Source organism: Selaginella moellendorffii, unplaced genomic scaffold (assembly GCF_000143415.4).
Source record: "Selaginella moellendorffii unplaced genomic scaffold, v1.0 SELMOscaffold_7, whole genome shotgun sequence".
Lineage (NCBI taxonomy): Eukaryota > Viridiplantae > Streptophyta > Lycopodiopsida > Selaginellales > Selaginellaceae > Selaginella > Selaginella moellendorffii.
The window spans coordinates 3,574,141-3,587,201 of record NW_003314268.1 but is presented as its reverse complement, the minus strand read 5'-3'; positions in this window follow the sequence as shown (position 1 = coordinate 3,587,201).

Here is a 13,061-nt window from a genome sequence, read left to right as displayed (position 1 = left end):
TGATTTCGATACTTATTGACTAATCCTTATGAAACTCTCTCTTTATTGCCATAACAGTAGGAGATTATTATTGTGGGTTCCCTTTATTGGCCCCTCTTGTGTTACTTGGACATTTTAAGTGTATTTAGACCAAACTGAATTTTTATATATTATTAACCAAACATATTTAGCTTGATAAAGAGTTTTTATTTCATTGTGTCATGCACTAACTAGTGACAAAAACCCTTGCATATTGAGAGTTGGAATGTGAGAGCGTCATGAGGTACCCATGTTTACGTTAAGCTATTCATATGTAAAAATTGTGCTAGACACTATTGTTTTGCATATATAGGAGTTGGTTTACATATGTTTAATGAAGCATTCTACAACAAATAAACATCAAGAGAGAAATTTTTATAATGTTGTTGGTTCTATAAAAGTCAATCATAACTTGTAGGAAGTTCTATTTTTCTATAGGGCCTAAAACTTCTTTGATTTCCAAGAATTCTAGCAAAAAAACTACTTGAGCGTGGTGTTGGAGGTATCATCAAGAATAAATTTATGTGCTTGTGGTCCATTAACAACACTAAGATTACCTATATATCTACTGGTAGTCAATATCACAATATGTTAACTTTGAGCTGCATGATATTCATAGTTAAAGAGAAATAAATTACACCAGGTTGGTGAATAGGAGAACCTCATTGGAATATCTACCATATATTTTATATATAGGTGCCAAGTCTAATATTCAAGTTAGAAGCTAACCATGTAGTAATATCCAAAATGAAAATTTAAAATCCTTAGGAATAAACATCAAAATTATACAAAGGTCATGGCATTCTAATGTACATTTTACACTGGTTAGCATGGATATTATTCATTACTAGATCAATCAACTTTCTTCTAAACCTGGTAAAACCAAGAGCATTTTGTTATATTAGCATTAAGAAGGCAAGATGTCTTTTAGTAGATTCTAATATAAATTCTTAGTTGAAGTCACTAACCTGAATGCCTTTGTTTTGATTGTGCTAGAATATCACATTCCAAGAAATTGCAATGTGTTTGCATTTTGATAAGCAACATCTAATATAGCTGTGATCATGTAAGGTTTCTATATAGATAGTCTACTGTGTTAGGAAGCACACTCTACCAGCTCCACCACTAGGGAACACAAGGCTTTAGTCTGGAAAAACAAGCATTACATTGGGACTTCAGAATATTTAACTTAGACATCCTTCTTAGTTTCTTGAATGTGTAATTATTGTCATGTATTATACTCCATTTACTAAATTTATTATTCATATATAGCATCTATGCATCACATAGTCCTTTTTTAGAATATTATTTATGAAAATATACTTTTAATCTGATGGTTAATATTTGAAAGCTTCAACTTGGATTAAAACCCATGCCAGAAAGGGTCAATTATATTTTTGTGAAGTTCCAAATGTTTAGGGCTGCAAACTCTCTCTCTCTCTCTCTCTCTCTCTCTCACTCACACACACACACACACACACACACACACACACAGAGGGGTAAATAGAGTTTTTCATTTTCTAGGCATATGACTATTATGTATAGTGGCTTGTATGCAATGTTATTGCACTATAGAGGTTTTTAGTTAGAAACATGTGTCTAACACTTAAATTTCATAGTGATTATTCTCATAACAAAGGCATTATTTCTCTATTTATGTAGCTCTAACAATGTACTATTTTTTCCACAAAGAAGCTTCATAGCAATGAAAAATATCATGTGGATTCTAGCTTGCATTCCTACAATGATTATTGCATGAGATCATGTCAGTAGCATTGAAAAGAAAGTTTCATAATTAAAAACAATTTATTTACAGTACCTTTAGTATTATGTAAGACATAAATCCCTAAGCCCCAAAGTGGAGTTGAAAGTGTCCTATATGATAGTGGCTAAAGCGGAAGTCTAATAAGCATAACACATTTGGACCAAAGTTTCGACTTAAAAAGTCAAGAGTAAGAGTGGAACTTCTAAAGTAGTGCTCAAGAAATTAGTATGAAACAATTAGTAAATGAGTCTCTCAAAAGAAACACAAGAAAAATTAATACATAACAAGTGTTGTGACACATGGAAGTGTCAAGATTGAGTTTGAGATTGAGTCCAAGATCAAGTCTAAGACCAAATTCAAGACCAAGTCCGAAATGGAGGCCAAGATCAAGTGTAAGGTGGAGTCCAAGGCCAAGTCCAAGATGGAGGTCAAGACCAGGTCCAAGATGGAGTCTGAGTACAAGATTGAGACCAAAATCAAGACCAAATCCGAATTTAAGTTTAAGTTTGAGTCCGAGTTTAAAGATAAAAGCCTAAAGGAATTATCTCCCAAACCTAGAGGGTTTGGTGAGTATCTGTAGGTTAGGGGCTAAGAGGACTCTAATAAAACCAATGGGGCTAGGAAAGGCTAATGTCACCAAAGAAGGCTATACTCAATAATGATATAACCACTAAAGAGTCCAAGGCTAGAGTGAATATAAATGCACAAATAGGGTGATTTGGTGAAGTGTTAAAAAATTGACTTTAACTTGGACTACCAATAAGGCAAGTGTGAATGGACATGGCCTTAATGTAAAAGGTTGAAATGTTTATAGTACCTTTGGGTGTCCGAAGTGGAATTGAACATATAAAATATTTAGATCATGTGTGAAGTTGGCTTGAGTTTATGATCCCATTTGGGGGTTAGCAAGTACCCCAAATCAGGATAAGGACCCATAGAGGTTGTGAGTGAGACTCCTCAAAATAGCCAAAGGTATGCTAAAGTAGAATGGAAAATTTACAACTTCGTATCAAAGTGGTCTTAAGTTTGACTCTATTAATTGGCATAGGGAAATTACACCACATGTTAAAATTGATATTTAGCAATTCTATTAGCTTCATTCATGAAGGAGTGAATTTGTAAGGAAACATGGTGAATTGTAAGCAACCAAAGAGAATGACTCAAGAAATGATTTATAAAAATTCAAACATAAAAGAAAAAAACTTATGAATAAAAATACACCTTTTTCCAATTGGTTAAAAGTTTTGGAATAACATAAGATAATCATAGAGTGGAATGTAAACCCTTAGATAGGACCAAAGGCAGCAAAGCAAAACCCAAGTTTCAAAGCCTTTAACCACTAAACAAAGAGACAGAGCCAAATTCCTAAATATACAACCAAGGAGCAAAGGAATTGAAGCATATAATGACTCTTGAGTATACAACCTAACATGAGCACAAAGTAACATTAGAATAGTCTTAGAGCATTCAACATCCTAATGCCATAACCAACACACAAAATAGAGCTAAATAGAGGATAACATTATTTTAGCATACTAATGTTTTAACACAAGGATATAATTATTCCACCAGCTAACATAGTATAGAGTTTGAACTTAGATTAAGCTAAATATAAAATAAGGATATATATATTTAAATAATGCCTTCAATTGGTCAGCTATACTCGACCTATAACTTACTAAATATGCAATGGCGCTAAATTACAAATTTAAATGTGAGAATAACACCATCATATTAAAGACAATCTTTACTTCTCATAGATATGCCTCATTAACAAATCTAGACACTTTTCATAAATAGCCATTGAGACTAAATGGGATCAACATATGAGAACAATAACGAGAGTGTTTTATTGGACATGGTAAATTATTATTTAGTGAATATTAAAAGACTAAGCTCAATATTATAATTGTTCCTAATGCTAGCAAATGCAAACTAGCAAATGAGTTTCTCTAACTAAGTCAAATATGTTTGACTAATAGCACTTAAGAATTTCATCCTTATACTCCTTTAGCCAAGTGCACAAGTAGCTTGAGCAAAGTCTAATAAAGGGTTCAATAATACTAATCTCCTACTGTCATGGTAGTAAAACATCCAAAAGGACTTGCTGGTAGGTAACTTTTGATACCTATAATCACATTTGCGACATTAAAGAATTATGGATGCCTTTGCAATTAATATAACACCTTATACATTATGTAATTAAAAAAATTACAAAATATCAATTCTCTAGAGTAAAATGGATCTATACTTTTACTTAAGGTATATATTAAAATATAACATATTAAGATTATAAAATAAAATCACACTAATGTATATAGGGAAATGGACACTAAAACAAAGAAAGCATGTAAAAAATCCCTACCTATACCATCCACCATAACCCTATACCATCTAGATGCTTCATCCATGCTCAAGAATGGCTTGCCATCCATTGCCAAAAACTTTTTATAGTTGCTCTTGCCTGGACAAAAAACTAGAAACACCATTTCTTTTTTCTTGTAGCAATCCTATAAGCTAAAATAGCATAAGTGAGCCATCAGGAGTGATAAACTCACCCCAAAGCATGGACAAAGATGGTCCAAAGTTGAGTTGAGGTCATGAGTTGAGCTCAACTTAACACAAGTCAATGCAAGTTAATACAGTCAATTAGAAGTTTTATAAAGGAAATTTAATTGAAGAAGTTCTAACAAACTTTAAAATATTGAAACATGTAAGTACCTAAGTCAAAAGTTTCTATTATAATGAGTCATTTAAAAATAAAAACATATCATATCTGTTTAAGCAAGGAAAACACAAAATTTGTAAGTAAAAGTTGTAGTGCAAAGGAATATAAAAATGGTAACTTTATTTCATAACCACAATTTCTATATTACACTATTGGTCCTTGTTACCAATCCAAGAATGTGGAGATTATTGTTACTATTAATAAAAATGCTCTTGTTACTTCCAAAACAATAGTCCAAAGTAAGATAAATGAAGAAATGAACAACATGGAGGAGAGCAACAATAAATCTACTCCATAAAACTTTCACTGTATTTTTAATTTATATAATACTTTATATAAAAAATGCTAGTTGCTTGATTATATCCCAATCCTCCCATATGAGAAAAACAAGGTATATTTTCACAGTGAATCCGAACTAGGAGTTTTTAGAAGTTTTTAATGAATAATAATAATAGAAATCAAAATCTTTCGAAAGACTCAAAAGTAATCACATCAATAAATCAAATCTATTTACATTTCCAATATTGAAAAGTATTCTCACATAAAAGAATGCCAGAGTGCCAATATGCCTTGCCACTGTAATATGGTATATTTTTCCCTATAGTCTATTTCCTAGAAAGTTGGTATATGTGTAAAAAATAATATATACCCAGTGGAGTATATTATTATCAGAATAATAGAGAATGTGTATACATGATAATCTAGATTTCTAGAAGCTCTTATGTTTACAAGTAAGCTATGATTATGAAGCCCTATTTTCAAGATTGACATTTCAAGAATTTGAGTATTGTTAGTGTTATAATAAATCTCATTCCCAAGACAAAACTTAATATATAAACTACCAAGTAAAGTTATAGTCGTTGTAATTTCTTTCTTAAACTCCTTCCAAAGTTGAAAGGTTTATATAGGAATGGCTGAAAGAAAAATTATTGCTACTTATACTTGGCCCTTAATATTTCATATCAATCTCCACCTCCATCCTTAAATTTTACCAACATTCCACCTTCACCTCCATATAATAATCTTTTTTGAGCATGGACTATACTTAAGTTCATGAGTAGAAGAGTTAAGCTGATAAGTTGAGCTCAAGTTTCAAATATAGTTTAATACAAACATTAAAACTTTAAAATATTAAGGTTATGGCATACTTAATAATTTAATAACTCTCTATATATTATATAGATAAAAATGTTCTAAAGGACACTTCTTGTTCTAACAATTTAAATATTTACTACATGCCATAATAGGGATGTTTGTTAGAACATAAAATAAGATGTTTACAAAAAGAGTATTCTTGTCACTTCCTTAAATCTTTGCTCTATGCTTTTGGCTTGTAAATGTCAAGTTTGTTATAATTAAAAAATTATTAAATTTGAAATAAGATTCTATATAAAGCCATATAACTGTTTGAAAGGAAAAAAAAATAACTGTTGATATAAACTTATTGCATATAAAAGAAAGACTTGGTTCCTTTTTAGAATACATTTTTGAGGGGTTTGTCATAATATACTGTTTAGAATTTATGGATCTTCATTCACGCTCTCATTTAAAAAAAGGAAAATACACACAAATATTTGTAGATTCTAGTGTTGGTAATTTTAACTCTCACAATCTTTCTTTTCAGGATTCAAAGGCTACGAGATGCAATAATTATCCCATTGCACAGCATAACCAAACCATACAAAAGAATGAAAGAGAGGATAGTGAGGATAGTGATCATAAGTTGGAGATAAATGCAATGACAAAGGGTGTTATAAATTGGGTGAAAAAGAATGCTCTTCTACTTGTTTTAGAAAATTGCAATTTCGTAACTTTCAAAAAATGCCCTTTATGTTTTTTAGTATCTGGTGGAAATAATGGTGATGATTAGTATAATGGTATATATGCTCTTGCGACACACTGTAACATCACACACCCGAAAGACTATCATAAAATCTTTTTTGAGATGGTAAAGACAGAAATGTAAACACATGAGTTTTATGGGCAGTATTGCAAAAAGAACACTCAAAGTACATAAAATGAAAAGTGAAATGAAAACTGCTTTTTTATTAATTATATAAAGTATAATAAATTTATATTATTGATAGAGAATAAACATCGATAGTGTTGGAGAAATCTAGTTAGCTCTAAAAGTTTTCTGCATATTAGTAATAGTAAGGCTTGCTTGGTGTATATGAATATCCATTTGAGGATATGAATATCCTGGTGCAAGATATTGATAAAGATGTGGTACATATGTTGCAAAGAGCATATGCCTTCCCATGTTCCTCACGCTTCAAAAAGTCTAAACATGTGTAAGAAGGAAAATCTTGAATGGTAATTATATACTCTCTACTTTCTGTTTTAACTATGTACTCCTTTACAAGTGCAATAATGTATTTCGTGTAGAGAATCTCACACTCAAGTGTTTGAGCAAATTGAGACGGTACTAATAAATTTAACTGCCTTACCTTTTCTTGCTAGCATCCTATGTATCTCTTTAGAAATAGTCTTGGTTCTGTCTTTCATGTCTCCAACTCTTCTTTCAAAATTGAACCAAATTTCTCAAGGTTTTCAATATCATTTGTGGTGAGTGTGACCCCATTGGTGACTAGCCATTCTTTAGGTACTATATCAGGTTTAGTCACTATAGTGTCTTCAAGCTACTTTGTATGGTTCACGTTGGTGTTGCAACAATATAGATAGCACCATCTTGAAAATTTTACTTGCTTTTATTCCCCATAGAAACATGGGGCTGGAACAAAAGAAAATTTGTCACCACAAATTTAGACTTAACACTTACCCCTCAAAAGCATCCCCATGCACTTTATATTCGATTTTGCTAGCACACATTAGATTGCCTATTGCTTCAGCTCCATGCTATGGTAAACAATTTCAACCTGTTGTGATGCACTCTCTTCATCAGCCATTTGAGGTGGCTCAATCTGAGAGAGAATGGTATTTAATATTAGGTTTGTGAGAGCTTTTTATTCCAAGGTGCAAACATCTTCATTAACAAAGGAAAAATGATGCTTTGAGCAAATAGTTTTTATATCACCAATAGAAGCCCGAGGAGTGTACTTTATAGGTGTGTTACGGACCACTTCCTCAAATGTAGTTGCTACTATTTGGGTAGGTAGAGTTAATTTTCTCTTCATCCTATCATGTAACATCTCAACAGAAGACCCTATTCCCACGTCTCTTCCTTCCTCGAATGCCAACTCTTTTGAAGATTGCTATATAGCACATATCAAATCTGATAGACAGACTTCATATAGACTCATCTTCCCTTTCCTTGCTTTAGAGGAATGCCAACTCTAGTGTTTACTTTTGGAGAGATTCACAATTGGGGTGTATGTGAGGTCCTCAAGTGGTTGATCCTAATGGAAAAAGAAATATTAAAAGGTAATAAAATGAGAAGAAAAATTAGAAACCAATTTGAAAAGAGTGATGTCCCTATTAGAACATCCTAACTTCCCACTACCCTAACTATGACTTAAGTTATGGTAGACAACTTATGTTCGTATGGCCATCTTCATGCCATCACATTCAGATCTCATTTTCTTTTGCCTCATGCTCTTCTCCAGAAGGTGCAACCTGCCATTAATTGCACAACTCCTTAAACATTAATTAAAACTCTAGCTTGATAAGGTGGTAGTGTTGGTTTAAGATTTGAGCCCAATAAAACTCACAAGTCCTCTCACAACCTTCCAATGGCTAATCATTTCCAAAAACTGCTTGGACACCATTCCAATTTGCATTAGCCCCATCTGCCACAAAACCATGAAAGTTTGCAAGTTTACCAGTCCTCTTTAGGATAATATTGGAGAGGGACTTCCAAAATATTTCCTGGGTTGTTTAGTTTTGTACTTTAAACTTTGCTATTGCAATTGTTAAGTTACAATGTAGCTTGTGAAAACACAAATATTACAATAATTTTAATATAATGAAAATAAAAATTACCTTGGATTATACATATGAGCTCCCATGGTTATCCAACCCAATACATGCTCCATATGGTCAAAATGCACCCATGCATTTGCAAGGTCACTAGACCCAAACATATTTATTCGGGAGACAAAATTTACACCATGGGAAGTGTAGTGCATATGGTTTTTACCCTTTATCCTATAGTGATTTACCATAGGATAACCATGAAGCAGAACCTAAACCCTCTTTGTGCCATATGACAGATGCCACATGTCACATGCCACGTGTCCAAAGGACAGTGGTGTGGAACCCGAGTTTCAAGGCCTTGGGCCACTAAACGAAGGAACGGTGCCAAACTCCCAAGCATGGAGCCAGGGAGTGACGGAACCGAACCACGGAGCAACTCCTGAGCATATAGCCCAAGGAGCAAAGGGACAGGAGCCTGGAGCGACTTGGAACAATCCTAAAGCAACCAGCATCCCAATGCCAGGACCAACATGCAAAACGGAGCCAAACGGAGTCTAGCACTATTTCAGCATACTGGTGGCCTAACACGAGGACATAGGTACTCCACCAGCTAGCATGGTGTGGAGTTTGGGCTTAGACCCAAGCTGGATGCAGAACGAAAATAGGCACGCAAGCAGGAGCTAGACTATGCCTCAAGTTAGTCAGCCATGCCCGACCTACCCACTATCCTTACTATACATTTGGAACCCCCCCTTGAGGAACACATGCTTTGGGCTTTCACCCCAAGCCTCCCTTAGTACTAGGAGTTAGTCTCTGGGACAAGTTTGAAACTTATTAAATATGAAATGGCGCTAGAATGTGAATTTGGACACGGGATGAACACTATTGTGTTTAGGCCAATCTCTACATTCCGTAGATATGCCAAATGAGCAAATCTAGACACTTTCTATAAATAGCATTTGGGACCGGAATGAGATTAACACAAAGAGCATGATAGCGAAGGTGTTTGGCAGATACGGTAAACTATCATGTAGCGATATTGAAGGACCAATTTCAATACGTGAGGGTTCTTGTCAAGCTAGTGCAAAACAAAGCAAAAGAGAACTAAAAAGCCAAGCCAAGTATGCTTGGCTAAATAGACACTTAAGAATTCCGTCCTTATGCTCATCCTGCCAAGCACAGATGCAAAGTCCAGTTTACTAACACTTGAGCAAGAGGGGCTGATAAAGGGTCCAACAATACCGACCTCCTGCCATCGTGGCAGTAAGGAAAGAGTGTCCATAAGGACTGGCCGATAGATAACTTTTGATATCTGAAGTCACATTCATGACACTCTCCCCCCCTTGGGAAGATCGATATCCTCGTCGATGCATACTCAAGTCTAGAATACTGCCAAGGAAACAACTCCAGAAAAAGTTTACAGTATTCACACTATGTGAGAAATGCACCGACTTAAATGAGTTAGGGGGTAACCTCTTTGTCTAATGCGGATGCACTACCAACTTAGACACCTTTGGGCCGTCGCCGACAAGGAAATGACCAACAGAGTCAGCCACCCTTGCTACTCTGGATGTCACCCAGCTACAAAAGTGTGATACGCCCCTGCCCGCAAGGATATAGAGAGAGAAGCTAGAGGCCCCAACCCTCCTAAGCAAAGAAACCAAACCCGTTGGTAAGGTTTAAATAGACTACTGTAAACAAGCAGTGAGAGTTGTTTACACAGTCACACCCTTTTAACGGAATAAGGAACATCGACAGAGAGGTGGGTTATGGGACCAGTCGATAGTAGCTACCCCATGACTAGAGATTTCACCATACACACGAAGTGCCGAAGCCAGTCTACCTATATTAGCCCAAACTCATAGATCAATATATATGGATTATATCAAAGTCATAAACAATGATATCTTAGAGATTTAATTATCAGTGAATAAAGCTTAGATTAGAACACAAAAGTATTCCAAGTAAGTTATCATCTGTTAAACTAGTATTATAGTATAGGAACCACCAAGATCACTATCATTGGAAAACATAAGATTCACCATCCAACAAAATTCAATAGCAAAGTATATCATTAAGTAAACTCAATGATGAAACTTAACTACCAAAAATGGCAGATAGCATGCCAAACAACTCACAAAACACAACTCAAAGAACACAAAGTATCATTGACTAGCAAGCAAAATGCTTGCAAATGTATCACCCAAAGGAAATAACATCCCCAATCTATCAGAACTAATGCAAACAATAAGCAACAGAACAGAATGAATGCGGCAAAACCAACAAACACTCGTTCATGCTAACTATTACACTAGATAATCTAAATAGATCATGGTCAACAATACCAAGGAACTAGAGTTGCTCAAGCAAGTGTCAGCAACATCCTATTGATATCTCAAACCCAAGAGACCAATCCAGAGCAAACCATAAAGAACATGTGGTATTGCGAAAAGCCAAAAACCATCAGAGAGAATAACTAACTATCATGAAAGATCATCAATCATCCCATCAAGAGAAAGATGCATAATCATTATCGAAGAAAGAATCCACTATCCCGAAGAATGACAAATCATTCTAGATCAATAATAATCAGGCAAAACCTTTAACAAGGATAATCAATTATCTTAGATGATAATCAATCATCATCAATGATTGCTAGATGCAAAATACTAAATTCAACATCGAAGTTAATGAGCCAAAATGCCTTCCCCAACAACTTCAAACAAATGGAACAATAAGCATAAAAACTCAAGGAACCGAAAGTTCGAAGAAGTCTATAGCCAAGTGTTGTCTAATAATGATCACGAGTTTCGCATGAACTAACTTCAATACTAAAGAAGAAATCATGGTACAATTCACAATATTCTCCTCAACACATCCATAAACTAAACTTCATAATGCAAAGCTAATGAAGAGCATGTCTATATCAATCCAAAAGTTAAACACAATGGAGTTATGCCCAACAAGTGATCACTAAACGATCCTTCATGAATCCATCTATAGCAAGACGTAACTCACTTTATAACAAGCATAAGAAGAATCATCAATGATCAATATATTCCAACTCAAATCCAATAAAGATTCAAACATTTTAATATCGATCACTAACTCTTCCATTTGTAAAGCTAGTATAGTCCACGACTAAATCACTTTTCAACGAAAAGCTAAAGCTCAACCTCAACTAAGCAATCTCGTCTAGAACACAACTAACTTAACTTGCCACTTAGTTCATTTGAACGTCAACATAGTTGCTAACTAACAAATGCATGAATGCCAACAACACAAAGCTAAAGCTAAATCATCAACACTATTTTCATCAAGACTAATGAAATTCAATATCAATCCTTGGAAAGATATCTCATTTCACTCAAATCTCAATATCAACAATGTCAACGACAAAGCATCACTTCAATACTATCAATACTATAACAAAACTAGAAGAAAGCAAGAGTGAATCACCACTCAAAACTCTCCAACAACCAAGCTAACCAAAGTCAAAGATACTTTAGTCAGTATCTGAGACTAATCTCTTAGCAAAACTCAGTTACAGATAACATATCATCAAAGAATGAATCAACACATCCAAGATTCAATGAAATCCAACACTATAGACTAAACATCACTAAATGATATCGACAGAGGAAGAATCGATATGCCAACATGGAAAACCCATGTAAGTCTAACGATACAATCCTCCACAACACCATCCGATAAAGCAAGCCCATCACTGCTAAATCATCATCTAGTGAAGCAAATGTCAAACAGTCCTCAACGAAGTTTACAAGCAATCATTAGTTGTAAAGCAACTAATAATCACTCCTCAACTTGCCTTTACAAGATCCAACACTAAACTCCTATCATTAAGTCATATACTTGTCCAACATAAACGTAATACCTCAAACACAAGACAAAGGTTCGTGGACAGGCATGAACTAAATGACTACTCAAATCCAACTCAACCACAATAAACTTACCAACACGTTTAGTCAATAGCTCTGAGCATGCTTTGAAGAGGCTAGCTATGCATGATCAACACTTAGCTGAAACTAAAAGTGAAGATCACAAGATGGACTCATATCGGTACACAACCTCCTCATAGACAAAACTATAGTATAGTTACCAACATCTCAACTGTAAACAACTAAGTTGGACATCACCATCCTCAACTAAGGTGCAGGGCCACCAAGACCAAGTCAAAATCAGTGAGAGCTCACTACTCTCATATAGTCTAAACGAAATACAAGATGCAACCTATCATCAAGCACAATGCTATAGAAGAAAGGCACAAGGGTCACCTTTCTTAGAAAAGTGCAACAGCCACTTTTCTACACTAACTCTAGACCCTAACTAACTCAATTGCCTTAGCTTCAAAGGTCAGCATCCCTTTCGGGCTATATCATACAAACTACTTACAAAGGTTTAAGCCAACCGGAGTCAACTCTAACCCCTTTACTAGTTTATACTGGTTTACGAAAATGGAATGGTTTTCAAGCAAAATGATTAACAGATTAGCCATTGGAAAATTCTAAGAAAATTTGTGGAAAATTTTCCATCCTAGAAAAAGAATAATTCTCAGTCTAGGAATGCAAACTTTCAAGACATGAACCAACTTTCTCCTACTAACAACTTCACATAGTTTAACAACGACTGCACATGGGTCCCGGGATTAGGATC